The sequence below is a fragment of the Acomys russatus genome, chromosome 27 (assembly GCF_903995435.1).
Source record: "Acomys russatus chromosome 27, mAcoRus1.1, whole genome shotgun sequence".
In the NCBI taxonomy this organism is placed as follows: domain Eukaryota; kingdom Metazoa; phylum Chordata; class Mammalia; order Rodentia; family Muridae; genus Acomys; species Acomys russatus.
Genome location: NC_067163.1, coordinates 56,180,251 through 56,194,442, shown reverse-complemented (window position 1 = coordinate 56,194,442; position 14,192 = coordinate 56,180,251).

The following is a 14,192-nucleotide window of genomic DNA, read 5'->3' as shown; positions in this document are numbered from 1 at the left end:
CCTCGTTTTTGCTTCTTTTGAAGGCTCTGTGGCACTGCAGTGGCCAACCTGAGCCTCCCAAGAGCTGGGATCACAAGCAAATCCCACCATGCCTGGCTTTTGGAGTTTGGCTTTGGGCTTTGATTGGAAGGGAGCAGAGCTTTTGTTTTTTAGACAGTATCTCTTGTTTGTGGATGATCTTGAACTCTGATTTTCCTGTCTCCACTGGGATGGCAGGCACGTGCCACCGTACAGGCTTTGCCTGGTGCTGCTAGGTTGGCATTTTAGCTAGCTAAGCCATGGTGTGGTTCTCTGTCTTTAGACCCTCTATGAAGGGCATTCTGCCCTTCAGTTCCAGTACACAAGCCTCTAGACAGGCTTTTTTTTTTTTTCTTCCCTATACGCAGGTAATACCTGCTAGTCCTCATTTCTTTTTTTTTTTTTTTTTTTTTTTTTGTTTGTTTGTTTGTTTTTCTCTTTTTTGTTGTTGATTTGGTTTTTGGTTTTGGTTGTTATTGTTGTTTTCTTTTTTTTTCGAGACAGGGTTTCTCTGTGTAGCCTTGGCTATCCTGGACTCGCTTTGTTGACCAGGGCGGCCTCAAACTCACAGAAATCCTTCTACCTCTGTCTCTCGAGTGCTGGGATTAAAGGCATGGGGGTGCGCGCTAGTCCCAAATTCTTAAAAGACAGAGACCACAGGATGTGGTGGCGCGTGCTTGTAATCCCAGCACTCCCGAGGCAGAGGCAGGTGGATCTCTTGAGTTTGAGGCCTGCTGGGTCTACAAAGAGAGTCAGGACAGCCAGGGCTACACAGAGAAACCCTGCTTTAAAAAACAACAAAGCTGGGTGCAGTGGCACACACCTGTAATCCCAGCACTTGGGAGGCAGAAGTAGGCAGGTAGCTTTGAGTTCAAGGGCAGCCTGGTCTACAAAGTGAGTCCAGGACAGCCAAGGCTACACAGAGAAACCCTGTCTCAGGGAGAAAAGAAAAACAAACAGCTGGATGTGGTGACTCACACATGTCAACACAGCGTTTGGGAGGATGAGTTGGGAGAAGCACTCCAAGTTCCATGCCAGTCAGGGCTACAGCAGTGAAATACAAGTAAACCAATAAAAGAATGCCTGGGCCAAACCCTGTGCCCCAGAGTGCGGAATTTGACAGAAAGGTTTAGATTGCTTTGTTTTTGTGGCTTGGTTTCAGGATCTTCATCCTTGAACCTAGGAAATTCTTAAGCTTCAACGCAAGTTTCTGGGACCGTAGCTAGCACCCCACTGTGCCGCCTCTCCAGGTACCTTTTTGTATTTTTGTGCTTTGCTGAGGTGGAACCAAGGCCTTGTGAACAGCAAGCACATCTCCTTCACTGAGCTGCACTACAGCTTCTCCCTGGGGCTCACTGTCCAGACCTGTCAAGACCCCAGTGCGCAGAGGACTCCAGGGGAGAGCCTCCACTGTCCTTCCTGAGAGGATTCCAGCTGTGTGTCCCATTGTCCACACCTGGGCACAGCTGCCTTCCCAACTCAGCCTAAGCTGGATTTCAGGTAGATTCTGCACATCCATTGTCAACTTGAAAGTTTTGTCCTCAGAACAGGCCAAGGGCCTGGGTCCTACCTCCCCAACCAGCCTCTGGAGGGATGTGCTTCTTGGAATCTTGTGCTTCCGCAGCGTGTGCCTGTGGCAAGTCCACAACAGAACTGCTGCCCTGTGACAACAGATGTCCCCATCTGTGTGATGTGATTCTAAGCTGTCTGAGAAGTTACCTCAGAGGTTGAGCATAGGGCTAGTTTTCTCATGAGAGTGGCTTTCCATCCCCAATAGCAAAAACACCCTATAGCCAGGCAAAGTAACATATACCTGTGATCCCCGCACTTAAGAGATAGACACAAGAGAGGTTCAAGATTATCCTCAGGCCACTCTGGGCCACACAAGGCCATGTCTTTACAACAGAACAAAAACAGCTAGAGGAGTGGTTCAGCAGTTAGGACCTAAGGTTAGTTCCCAGCACCCTTGTCAGGTAGCTCCAGGGGGTCTGACACCTTCATCTTTTCTCCATAGCTACTCCAACACTGGTAGCCTTTACACCTGATTAAAGATAAATCTAAGAAGTAAAAGCCCCTAGATCCAAGTCAAGTCACTTGTTAAATCCCCAGAACCCATGTAGAAGTCAACTATGACTTGGCAAGATGGCTCAGAGCTGACATAGTGGAAGGGAAAGTCAAGTCAGACGTGAGCCCAGCACTCTGGAGGCAGGGCCAGGTGGATATCTTTTGAGTTCGAGGCCCACCTGGCCTACAAAGTAAGTTCAGGACAGCCGGGGCTGTTACACAGAGGAACCCTGTCTTGGAAAAAAGCGGCGTAGGGGATCAACATTGTGGTTCAAGTTTGTAGTCCCAGCATTGAGGAGGACATGGAGACAGTTGGATCCCTGGCGCTCGTTGGCCAGCTGGCCTAAGCAAAGTAGATGGAGCCTAAAAGGGCATGTACACTTTCCCTTTGGCTCTGACATGCTTTTGTATAAATACACACAGACCCCAAAAAAAAACCTGAGTGCTTTTAATCCCAGCAGTTGGGAGGCAGTGGCAGGCGGATCTCTGTGAGTTCAAAGTCAGCATGGTCTACAAAGCGGGTCCAGGACAGCCAAGCCTACACAGAGAAACCCTGTCTTGAAAAAACAAAAACAAAACTGAAAGTCAATCAGCTCTAGAGACTACAGTCTTCAGGAAGAATCTGGTAAAGCTAGGTGTTGTATAAACAAGAGTTTGGGCATCATATATATAAACAGGACATGACTGCTCTAAGGTCTGGTCTGGGGAAGGTTTTTATTGTAGATAGGAGTCAGAGTACAGCCTCTGCATTTGTACACAGCAGGGAGAGAAAGTAGATGGAACATGGTTAGCAGCCTGGATTTGGCCATGAGAAAGGGAGGGAGAGCAAAAAGAAGAGAAGGACATGATCAAAATAGAGGGGCCCAAGAGAGGAAGACCAAAGAGGAGCAAGAGCAGGGATGCTCTAAGTGGCAGGCTGACAGAATGAGAATTGGGGGAGGGGAGCCCAGGAGCTGGAGAGGCCTAGGGTAGGGTCAGGGTGGGCAGAGCCCTGGTTAGATGAAACTGAGGAGGCCTGGAGGACAGCTGCGTTGATGGACTCATAGGTACCACATACAGCTATTTGTCCTGTTTCTTTTGGGCCTGACAGGCATAATGGCATTTGCCTTTAATCTCAGCACTTGAAAGGCAGAGGCGGGCTGGAGAGATGGCTCAGCAGTTAAGAGCACTGACTGCTCTTCCAGAGGTCCTGAGTTCAATTCCCAGCAACCACCTGCTGGCCCACAGTCATATATGATGTGATCTAATGCGCACTGTATACATAATAAATAAATCTTTAAAAAAAAAAAAAAAGAAAGAAAGGCAGAGGCAGGCCTGGTCTATACAGTGAGTTCCAGGAGAGCCAGAACTACACAGTGAAACCCTGTCTCCTGAAACAAAAAATTCATTGCTCTGCATGTCACCCAAGACTAGGTCCCACCTCTGGTGGCAGTTCAGTACAACACACCTGAGTCACTGTATAGTCCTATTGATAGGTTTCCTCCCTCATTTCCCTAAAGGGTTAAGTACAAACTGCTCCAACGGGTTGCTGTGAACCCGGAAGTGCATCTTTCACTGTCCTCATCTGCATGTTTACCATGGGGGATGGGACATGCTCCTACACTGGCCACCAGAGGTCAGGACAAACCCAGGAGCCAAAGACAGCTCAGCTTGTTCCTGCCCAGTAGGGACACTGGAGACCTCAGCCTGGAATGAAAGTAGCCAGATTGAAGGGTGGGAAGGCAGGGACAGCGGTGTATTTAAAAGCAGTGAGTGGGGGCTGGAGAGATTGCTCAGAGGCTTAAGGTTTAAGAGCGTTTGCTCTTCCCAAGGTCCCAAGTTCAATTCCCAGCAACCAGATGGTGGCTTACAACTACCTGTAATGAGAGTTGATACCTTCTTGTGGTGGGGAGGCATACGTGTGGGCAGAATACTGTATAAATAATAAATAAATCCTTAAAAAAAAAAAAGCAGTGGGTGAAGGGGCTGGGCATGGTAGTGCACTCCTTTAATCCCACCACTAGGGAGGCAGAGGCAGGTGGATCGAGTTCAAGGCCAGCCTGGTCTACAAAGTGAGTCCAGGACAGCCAAGGCTACATAGAGAAACCCTGTCTCGAAAAACCAAGAGTAAAAAACAAAAATACTGGGTGGCCTGGCGTGACCAGCATTTGGGAGGCAGAGAAACCCTGTCTCAAAAAACCAAAAAATTAAAATTAAAAAATAAAAGCACTGGGTGGTCTTCCAGAAAATCTAGGTTCCATACCCAGCACCCATATCATAGCTCTCATTTTCATTTGTAACACCAGTACCTAAGGACCTAGTGTTTTGGTTTCTGTAGGTATGCACATTGTGCATAGACATACATGTATACAAAACACTTACAGAAATATATATGTGTATATATGTACACATAATGTTATGATTAAGCCGGGCGTGGTGGCGCACGCTTTTAATCCCAGCACTCGGGAGGCAGAGGCAGGTGGATCGCTGTGAGTTCGAGGCCAGCCTAGTCTACAAAGTGAGTCCAGGACAACCAAGGCTACACAGAGAAACCCTGTCTCGAAAAACCAAAAAAAAAAAAAAAAAGTTATGATTAATAATTAGAGCCGGGCGTGGTGGCGCACGCCTTTAATCCCAGCACTCGGGAGGCAGAGGCAGGTGGATCGCTGTGAGTTCGAGGCCAGCCTGGTCTACAAAGTGAGTCCATGATGGCCAAGGCTACACAGAGAAACCCTGTCTCAAAAAACCAAAAAAAAAAAAAATTAGATAAGGTAATAAGGTACCAGATGCTAGATATTATGTAGTAGAGAAATTTATTAAATGAGCATGGGGTGGGGGCTGGAGAGATGGCTCAGTGGCTAGGAGTGCTGCCTGCTCTTCCAGGGGTCCTGAGCTCACAACCATGTATAATGTGATCTGATGCCCTCTTCTGTAGATAAAGCACTCATATACAATAAATAAATAATATTTTACAAAATGAGCATGAGGGGAAAAGGAAAATGGTTAGGGGTATCCCAGACAGAGACAGAGACAGAAAGAGTAAGAAGATGGGGGAGGAGCAGAGAGGGGGCCCATGGATGGTTTGTCCTTTTATATGGCCCTGGGCAGGGTCACACCCCTGTGGCAGGTAAGCAATGACATCATAGGTAAGCAGACTGAAGAACTCTAACACAGACACTTATACACACATATACTGGCTTTTCTGTGTAGCCTGGCTGTCTTGGAACTTGCTTTGTATAGCAGGCTGGCCACTCAGAGATCCACTTGCTTCTTCTGCCTGCCCAGTGCTGGAATTAAAGGTGTGCAGCAGCAACAACAGCAAAAAAAGACAGACGAGAAGAAAGGGGAAGCCTTGGGGACAGGGAAATGAGCCTGTCAGTCTGGAATCTGATTGAAGCCTCCAGCCAGTAGGAAAGCAAGAATTTCAGCTCAGTTGCTAAGTTCTTAATAGCCTCTTGCCCCTTCCCTGCTATCACTTGGAATTTCTGTAGGATCTCATAGGGAAAGGATGTGGACATCTCCCGACACCCTGTGCAGCCCTGGTGGCCCTGTTTCACTTCACCATATCCCATCCAGGGCCTCTGCAGAGCCACCCCACCTCCTCCAGAGGAGCAAGAAGACGCCTGCAAGAGCTCAGTGGGTAAAAGTGGTTACAATCCCCAGTTCAATCCCCAGGACCTACATGGTAGAGGGAGGAAACTGATTCCTGCGACTTGTCTTGGTCTTCAAAATGAGTTCCAGGACAGCCAGGCCTACACAGAGAAACATTTGTTTGTTTGTTTTTTCGAGACAGGGTTTCACTGTGTAGCCTTGGCTGTCCTAGACTCGCTTTGTAGACCAGGCTGGCCTCAAACTCACAGCGATCCACCTGTCTGCCTCCGGATTGATGGGATTAAAGGCATGCACCACCACGCCTTTTCTTAAAAAAACAAGGGCTGGAAAGATGACTAAGTGATTGGGAGCACTGATATTCTGGCAGAGCATCACTCACATGGCAGCTCACAATTGTCTGCAACTCCAGTTTCTGGGGATGCAACACTCTCATACAGATATGCTGGCAAAACACAGTGCACATAAAAATACATTATTTTAGCAGGGAAGTGGTGGCACACACCTTTAATCCCCAGCATTTGGGAGGCAGAGGCAGGCAGATTGTTGCAAGTTTGAGGCTAACGTGGTCTACAATGTAAGTCCAGGATAGTCAAGGCTACACAGAGAAGCTCTGTCTCGAAAAATAAAATAAATTCTTTTAAAACTAGAAAGCCAGGGGCTGGAAAGGTGGCTCAGAGATTAAGAGCACTGACTGCTCTTCCAGAGGTCCTGAGTTCAATTCCCAGCAACCACAGGGTGACTCACAACCATCTACAATGAGCTCATGTAGGTATACATGAAGGCAGAGGACTATATATACATAATAATAAATCTTTTAAAAAAATATAAAACCGAGCCGGGCGTGGGGCGCATGCCTTTAATTCCAGCACTCGGGAGGCAGAGGCAAGCGGATCATTGTGAGTTCGAGGCCAGCTTGGTCTGCAAAGTGAGTCCAGGATGGCCAAGGCTACACAGAGAAACCCTGTCTCGAAAAAACCAAAAAAAAAAAAAAAAAAAAAAAGAAAGAAAGAAAGAAAGAAAACCAGGCCAGAGAGAGAGAGATGGCTCAGAGATTAAGAGAATTGTCTGTTTTTCCAAAGGTCCTGAGTTCAATTCCCAGCACCCACGTGGTGGCTCACAACCATATGTAATGTGATCTGATAAAAACATATTTTAAAGTCTCCTATCTGAAGGAGGTGGCCTGATGTGTCTATAGAGTCCCCAGCTGTTTCTAATCCTCCATGTGACCCTGTGCCCTCTTGTGGCCTCAGAGATGACTGACATACATGTACATACTTATACGAAAATATACATACACACATGCATGACTAATTAATAATAATAAAACTTTAAAAGATATTTAAGCCTGGCGCAGTGGTGCACGCCTGTAATCCCAGCACTCAGGGAGGCAGAGGCAGGTGGATCTCTGTGAATTCGAGGCCAGCCTGGTCTGCAAAGTGAGTCCAGGACAGCGAAGCATACACAGAGAAGCCCTATCTTGAAAAAAACAAAACAAAAAAAGATATATATTTAATTTTTTTTTTTTGTTATTTATTGTCACATAGTCTGTGTAGCCCTAGTTGGCCTAAACTTGCTCTGTGGGCCAGGCTAAGTTCATAGACATAGACATCGCCCTGCCTCTTACCTCTTGAGTCCTTGCATTAATGGTGTATGCCAGTGTGCCCATCATAGAAAAAAATACATGCCTTTAATAAAATCTCCATCTGAGATTCATGAACTGGCTACTCCCCCAAGAAAAAATCCAGGGTTTCCAGGTGCCAGCATGACATCCCCTCAGGGACTGGACAGACACTCCCAGAGCGACTCTGTGCCAAGGCACTGGGGAAATGGCTGGAGACCCTGTAGACACATCAGGCCACCTCCCTCAGGGGACTTTGAAATATATATGTTGTTATTGAGGAAGTGTGTGTGGCAGAGGTCAAAGGACAGCTCTGTGCAGCTTATTCTCCTTCCATCTTTATGTGGGCTTCAGGGATCAAAATTAGAGTGTCAGACCTGCTCAGCACATCCACCAGCCCCAGAGAGGGGACATAGGTCCAACATATGGGAGATGGGGACAAGCAGGGACAAGTAGGGGCAAAGAAGAGATATCTTGGCCAAGGCAGTCATTCTGGCGTTGCAGGAGGGTCAGGAGTTCTTGGTTATCCTCAGCTATGCAGAGAGTTGAGGTGAGTCAGGGCTCCATGATACCCTGGCTCAAATACTTGGGAGAGGGATGAGCCAGAGAAATGGCTCTGCCATTAAGAGCATGTGTTGTTTTTGCAGAAGACTGTGCACGTGTGCATGTGCATGCACACGCACACGCGCACACGCACACACACGCACACACACGCGCACGCACGCACACACACACTTTTTTGTTGTTTTATTATTTTTTAATTTTAATTTTTCAAGACAGGATCTCTCTGTTAACCTTGGCTGTCCTAGACTCGCTTTGTAGACCAGGCTGGCCTTGAACTCACAGCGATCTGCCTGCCTCTGCCTCCCAAGTGCTGGGATTAAGGGCATGTGCCACCGCATCTGGCCATATTTTTGTTTTTCTTTTTCTCTTTTTAAGATTTACTTATTATTTATACAGTATTCTGCCCACACGTGTGCCTGCCCACCACAAGAAGGCACCAGATCTCATTACAGGTAGTTGTAAGCAACCACGTGGTTGCTGGGAATTGAACTCAGGACCTTTGGAAGAGCAGACGGTGCTCTTAACCTCTGAGCCATCTCTTCAGCCCCCATATTTTTGTTTTTCTAGACAGGGTTTTTCTGTGTAGCCCTGTCTATCCTAGAACTAACTCTGTAGACCAGGCTGGCCTCTAACTCAAGAGATCTGCCTTGTCTCTGCCTCCCAAGTGCTGGGATTAAAGGTGTGGGCCACCACCACCTGGACCCTTAAGTGTTTAACATTTGCTTTTGTTTTATCTTATGTGGATAGGTGTTTGGCTACATGTATGTCTGCATGCCTGGTACCCACAGAGACCAGAAGAGGGTATGAGCAACGGTATTCTGCCATATGGGTCCTCTGGAAAAGCAATGGTTACTTTTAACTGCTGACCCCTTAACATTTTGTTTTGAATATTAATTTTTTAAAAGGCAGGGGGCGGGGCTGGCTGGGTAGTGATGCCTTTAGTCCCAGCATTCAGGAGTCAGAGGCAGGTAGATTTCTGTAAGTTTGAGGCCAGCCTGGACTATAGACTGAGTTCTAGGACAGCCAGGGCTGCAGAGAAAAACAAATGAGTGAATAAAGTGATGAGCTGGGGAGATCAAAGCATGAGGTCCTAGAGCTCTGACTCCCAGAACAGTGAGAGCAGGTGGGCATGGCGGCCACCTGTCAGCCCAGCCAGTGAGAGCCCAGCCAGTGAGAGCAGGTGGGCATGGCAGCCACCTGTAAGCCCAGCATTCAGGAAGTAGAATCAGAAAATCCCTAGAGTATAGGGGTCCAGCTAGACTAGCAGACTCAGTCAGCTTCCTGTTCAGGAAGATACCCTACCTAGATTTATAGGGTAGACACATTGAGGGAGACAAGTGACATCAACCCCAGGCCTCCACACATGGATACACACACGTGTGCACACACGTGTGCACACACAGAAGACCACTTACCTGTTTGTGTGTGTGTGTGTGTGTGTGTGTGTGTGTGTGTGTGTGTGTGTGTGTGATGGAGATGGCTCAGGGCATAAAGGCATTTGACATCAATCCTGATGAGCTGAGTTTGATCTCCAGGGTCAACGTGGAAGGAGAGAACAGACTTGTGTAAGTTGTCCTCTGGACTCCACATGTGTACCTGCACCATAGCCAACAAACACACACACAGACAAATAAATGTAATAATAAGCTAGGTATAGCCGGGTGTAGTGGCGCACGCCTTTAATCCCAGCACTCGGGAGGCAGAGGCAGGTGGATCGCTGTGAGTTCGAAGTCAGCCTGGTCTACTAAGCGAGTCCAGGACAGCCAAGGCTACACAGAGAAACCCTGTCTCAAACAAAACAAAACAAATAAGCTAGGTGTGGCTTTTATTTTTATTTATTTATTTATTTTGAAACAGGGGCTTTCTATATAGACCTGCATGTCCGGGAGCTCACTATGTAGACCAAGCAGAGGCAGGCAGATCTCTATGAGTTCCAGGCCAGCCTGGTCTACATAGTGGGGTTAGGACAGCCAAGGGTGCACTATGAGACTGTTTTTTAAAGGGTGGGGGAGAGGAGATAATGTAATAAAAATAGAAGCCAGGTGTGGAGGTACATGCCTTTGATCCCAGCACTCAGGAGGCAGAGGCAGGTGGATCGCTGTGAGTTCGAGGCTAGCCTGGCCTATCAAGCAAGTCCAGGACAGCTAAGGCTACACAGAGAAACTTTGTCTTGAAAAACCAAAAAAATAAAAAATAAAAAATAAAAATAAATAAATAATAAATAAGTCATAAAAATAAAAGAAGGAACAAGAAGACAGAAAATGTACTTTAAATAGTAAACAAAAGCGGTTGGAGAGATGGCTCAGAGTTTAAGAGCACTGCTCTTCCAAAGGTCCTGAATTCAATTCCCAGCAAACACATGGTGGCTCGCAACCATCTATAATGAGATCGGGTGCCCTCTTCTGGCCTGCAGGCACACATGAGGGCAGAATACTGTATAAATAATAAATAAATCTTTAAAAAACAAAAAAAGCTCCCTCGCCTGGCTTTCTGCTCTAGAGGGGACAGCAGGTGGACACAGGCTGCCGACCCCATTATTGCTGTTTGTGGAGGTCCCCTGTCACCTTGCACATCACTGACATCTACAGAGACGTCCTGAGAAGACAGAGGGCTGGGATAGGTCAGACGTCCTCCGAAGGGAACAGAAGGATTGTCCAACATCTGCCTAGAGCCCTCTCCATGCTCTGGTCCCCAGTTCTGGAACCAGATCCTGTAAGTGGTGGTGGCATATCGAGGCCACATACGAGACCTGGAAGGAAACAGGCTGAGTCAATCCTAACCCCTGGAACAACGTGTAATGGCACAGGCGGGACCCAGAGGCACAGGGATGTGGCTGGAGAAAACGCAAGGAATGCCTCAGGGCTGGGACCCAACCCAAGTACCTCAGGAGCCCCCATTCACTGTTTTCCCTAGCCTTCCCCAGGAAAGTGGACTGCAACTCTCCAGGAAGCTCTGCCTCCAGAACATTCTCTGGCACTGAGAGAAGGAAGTCCCTGTTGGGCCACACCCAGGCCCCTCATTCACAAGATGGATTTCTCTCACCAACGAGTCCTTAGACTGAAAACCTAGATGACAAAGCATACTTTCTCAGAGCCTACCCCAGGTCATGTGTCACTTGAGTCTGAGTGGCTTTTGCATACAGTATGACCCAGAGACAGCAACAACATGATCCGATGAAGCAATTTATGACCCACGGCCACTTTATCTTTCTAGAATCCTCCAAGATTGTACCCAAACACTGCCATGCTCTCAGCCTTAAACTCCTGGACATAAGAAATCTTATTGTGTCAGCCTCCTGAGCAGCTGGGGCATTGATGTGTTGTGGGTTTGTTTGTTTGTTGATTGCTTGAGACTGAGGAGGATGGAATTAAAGGCAACTTTAGCTATGGTGCTTTTTCAGTGACGTCTTTGATCCATACACAACAGCAGGGGCCTCTTACACCAGTGCTCAGGAGACAGGATAGTTCCAGGTCAGCCTGGGCTACATAGGGAGAATTTTTTTAAAGGTGGGGACGGGGAATCCTAACATTTGGGAAACAGAGGCCAGCAGGAAGATAGCTGTAAGTCCAAGGCTGCCCTGGGTTACAAAGCGAGACCTTGTTTCAAATAAAATCCAACAGAAGCCAGGTGTGGTGGCATAGGCCTTTAATCCCAGCACTCGGGAGGCAGAGACAGGAGGATCTCTAAGTTTGAGGCCAGCCTGGACTACATAAGCAAGTCCAGGGCAGGCAAGGCTATGCAGAGAAACTCTGTAACTCTGTGTGTGTGTGTGAGAGAGAGAGAGAGAGAGAGAGACAGACACACAGAGAGAGAGGGAGAGAGAGGGGGAGAGAGAGACAGAGACAGAGAGAGAGAGACAGAGACAGAGACAGAGAGAGACAGAGACAGACAGACAGACAGACAGAGACAGACAGAGACAGAGAGAGAGACAGAGAGTTCAGTGTCATTCAGAGCTCCATAGTAAGTTTGAGACCCTGATCCAGCTGCACCTGTGATCTCAGCAATTGGGAGGAAGAGGCAGAAGAGTTCTAGGTCACCAATAACCCATGGGAAACTTCCCTAGGAGACACTCTGGCCTCACTGCCCTCCTCCAGGCTCTCAGACACTGTGTGGAAGTCCTCAGGACTGAGCGTTTGAGGGGTTGTCCAGTTGGCCACACGTGTCCCTTAAGCGAAGGACATTTCTTTTTTTTTTTTTTTTTTGGTTTTTCGAGACAGGGTTTCTCTGTGTAGCCTTAGCCATCCTGGACTCACTTTGTAGACCAGGCTGGCCTCGAACTCACAGTGATCCACCTGCCTCTGCCTCCCGAGTGCTGGAATTAAAGGCGTGGGCCACCACGCCCGGCTGCGAAGGACATTTCTAAATACAAGATCTGCTATTTCTCAGTGTCTTCCTCGAGACTTCCAGACCAGGCTACTACTGGGAGCACCCATTAGTTTCTGACAGGACCAGGCCTATCCTTGCAGCCTGGACACAGATACGCTCTTTGCTCACTAAGGCTCTGATTTGCTCATGCTCTATCTTTCTAAGCATGAGAAAGCACGAAACTTCTCTTTCTCAGTGTCTCTCTCTCTTCCTCCCTTCCTCTGTCTCTGTCTCTGTCTCTGTCTTTCTCTTCCCTGCCCTCACTCTCTCCTTCTCTCTCAACTTGTTTCTGGGGCTGGAGAGATGACTAACTCAGCAGCTAAGAGCAGTAGCTGCTCTTTCAAAGGACTGGGCTTTGACTTCCAGCCCCCAAATTGGAGGCTCACAACAGCCAGGCAGGACTTCAGGTAAACATCCAAAGAGCAGGTGCATGGTGCAAAATGTTCCAGCAGGGGGCAGTGTCCTCCAGACAGCAGAAATCTGAGACACCCACCCCAAGTGATCACTCTTTGGGTTGGGTTCAGTTACCTGTGAGAGTGAAAGAAAGGAGGGAATGGGGAAGGAAGAAAGTGAAGACACCACCCGCCCTAGGTATCTCTCTCTCTCTCTCTCTCTCTCTCTCTCTCTCTCTCTCTCTCTCTCTCTCTCTCTCTCTCTCTCACACACACACACACACACACACACACACACACACACACACACGTCCATACATAGGGAGGCAGAGAGAGATGGCCGCTTCTCATCCACGGCACAGAGCCTAGAAACGCGGGAGACAGAGACACCTTTTCTGTGCCTCAGCTCATGTGTAAACAGGTGTGGAGACGCTGTCTTCAAACCCTACAGAAGCTCCAGGTGGCTGTGAGTGAGTTCACTTCCTCCCTTCTTCCGGGGCAGCTTTCTCTTTCAGAGACTGAAGTGCTCTTCGGTCCCTGTGGCTCACTGGCTAAAGCACTTGTAGATCAGCTGACACACACATGCCTGAGCCCACGTATCACGTATGGGTGCACATGCCTGTCGTCTCAGCAGCTGGGAGGTGGAGGCGGGAGGATCAGAGGTTGGTAGCCATCCTTGGCTACTAAGAGAATTTGAGTAGAGGCTAGCCTAGGTTGCATGAAACTATTTCTCTCTCTCTCTCTCTCTCTCTCTTTTTTTTTTTTTGGTTTTTCAAGACAGGGTTTCTCTGTGTAGCCTTGGTTGTCCTGGACTCACTTTGTAGACCAGGCTGGCCTCGAACTCACAGCAATCTGCCTGCCTCTGCCTCCCGAGTGTTGGGATTAAAGGCGTGCGCCACCACGCCCGGCTTTGCAGGCACTCTTAAAGGACAGACCTTGGAGCTGGACGTCGAGGTATCTGGGTGATCTTCAAGAGCAGCAAGTGCTCTTAAGCTCCCAAGGCATCTCTCAGCAGCCCACTTCCCTTTTCTCTCTCTTCTTCTCTGTTTCCTTTGCTAACCAGGCTATTCTCACACTCCTCTTCTGAAGTGTTGGGGTTGCAGGTTTGAGGCAGCACACATCTGCCTTTTGTATTGTTTCTCAAAAGAGGGTCTCCGTTGCTCAGGCTAGAATTCAGTATCCCTCCTGCCTAAGCGTCCTGTGTGTTGGGACAGGCCTGGGCCCTCGCGGCTGTAAACCTTCATGCCATGGCGGTCATTGTCAGTACTGGTGGAACCGCTTTCTCTGCGGAGGAGACTTCTGAGGAGGAGATCAGCAGCGGGTCTCCGGCTGGCAGAGGCCCCGCCTTCCCGACGCCTGTGGGGCCCGACCGGGCCAGTTCCCACTTCCCTATATGGGTGTGAATGTCACTTGGCCGGTTCGCCGACTTGGTTTCCCAGACCCAGGAAGGGCCACGCCTTGGTGAAGAGATAGATGCAATCGCAGCTGCCACTAGGAAAAGGAAACCCATCCTTTGGTCACGTGGCTCGCTCGTGCTTCAGTTTTTATTTTCAGAACTAGGTCTAGCTATGTAGCCCACG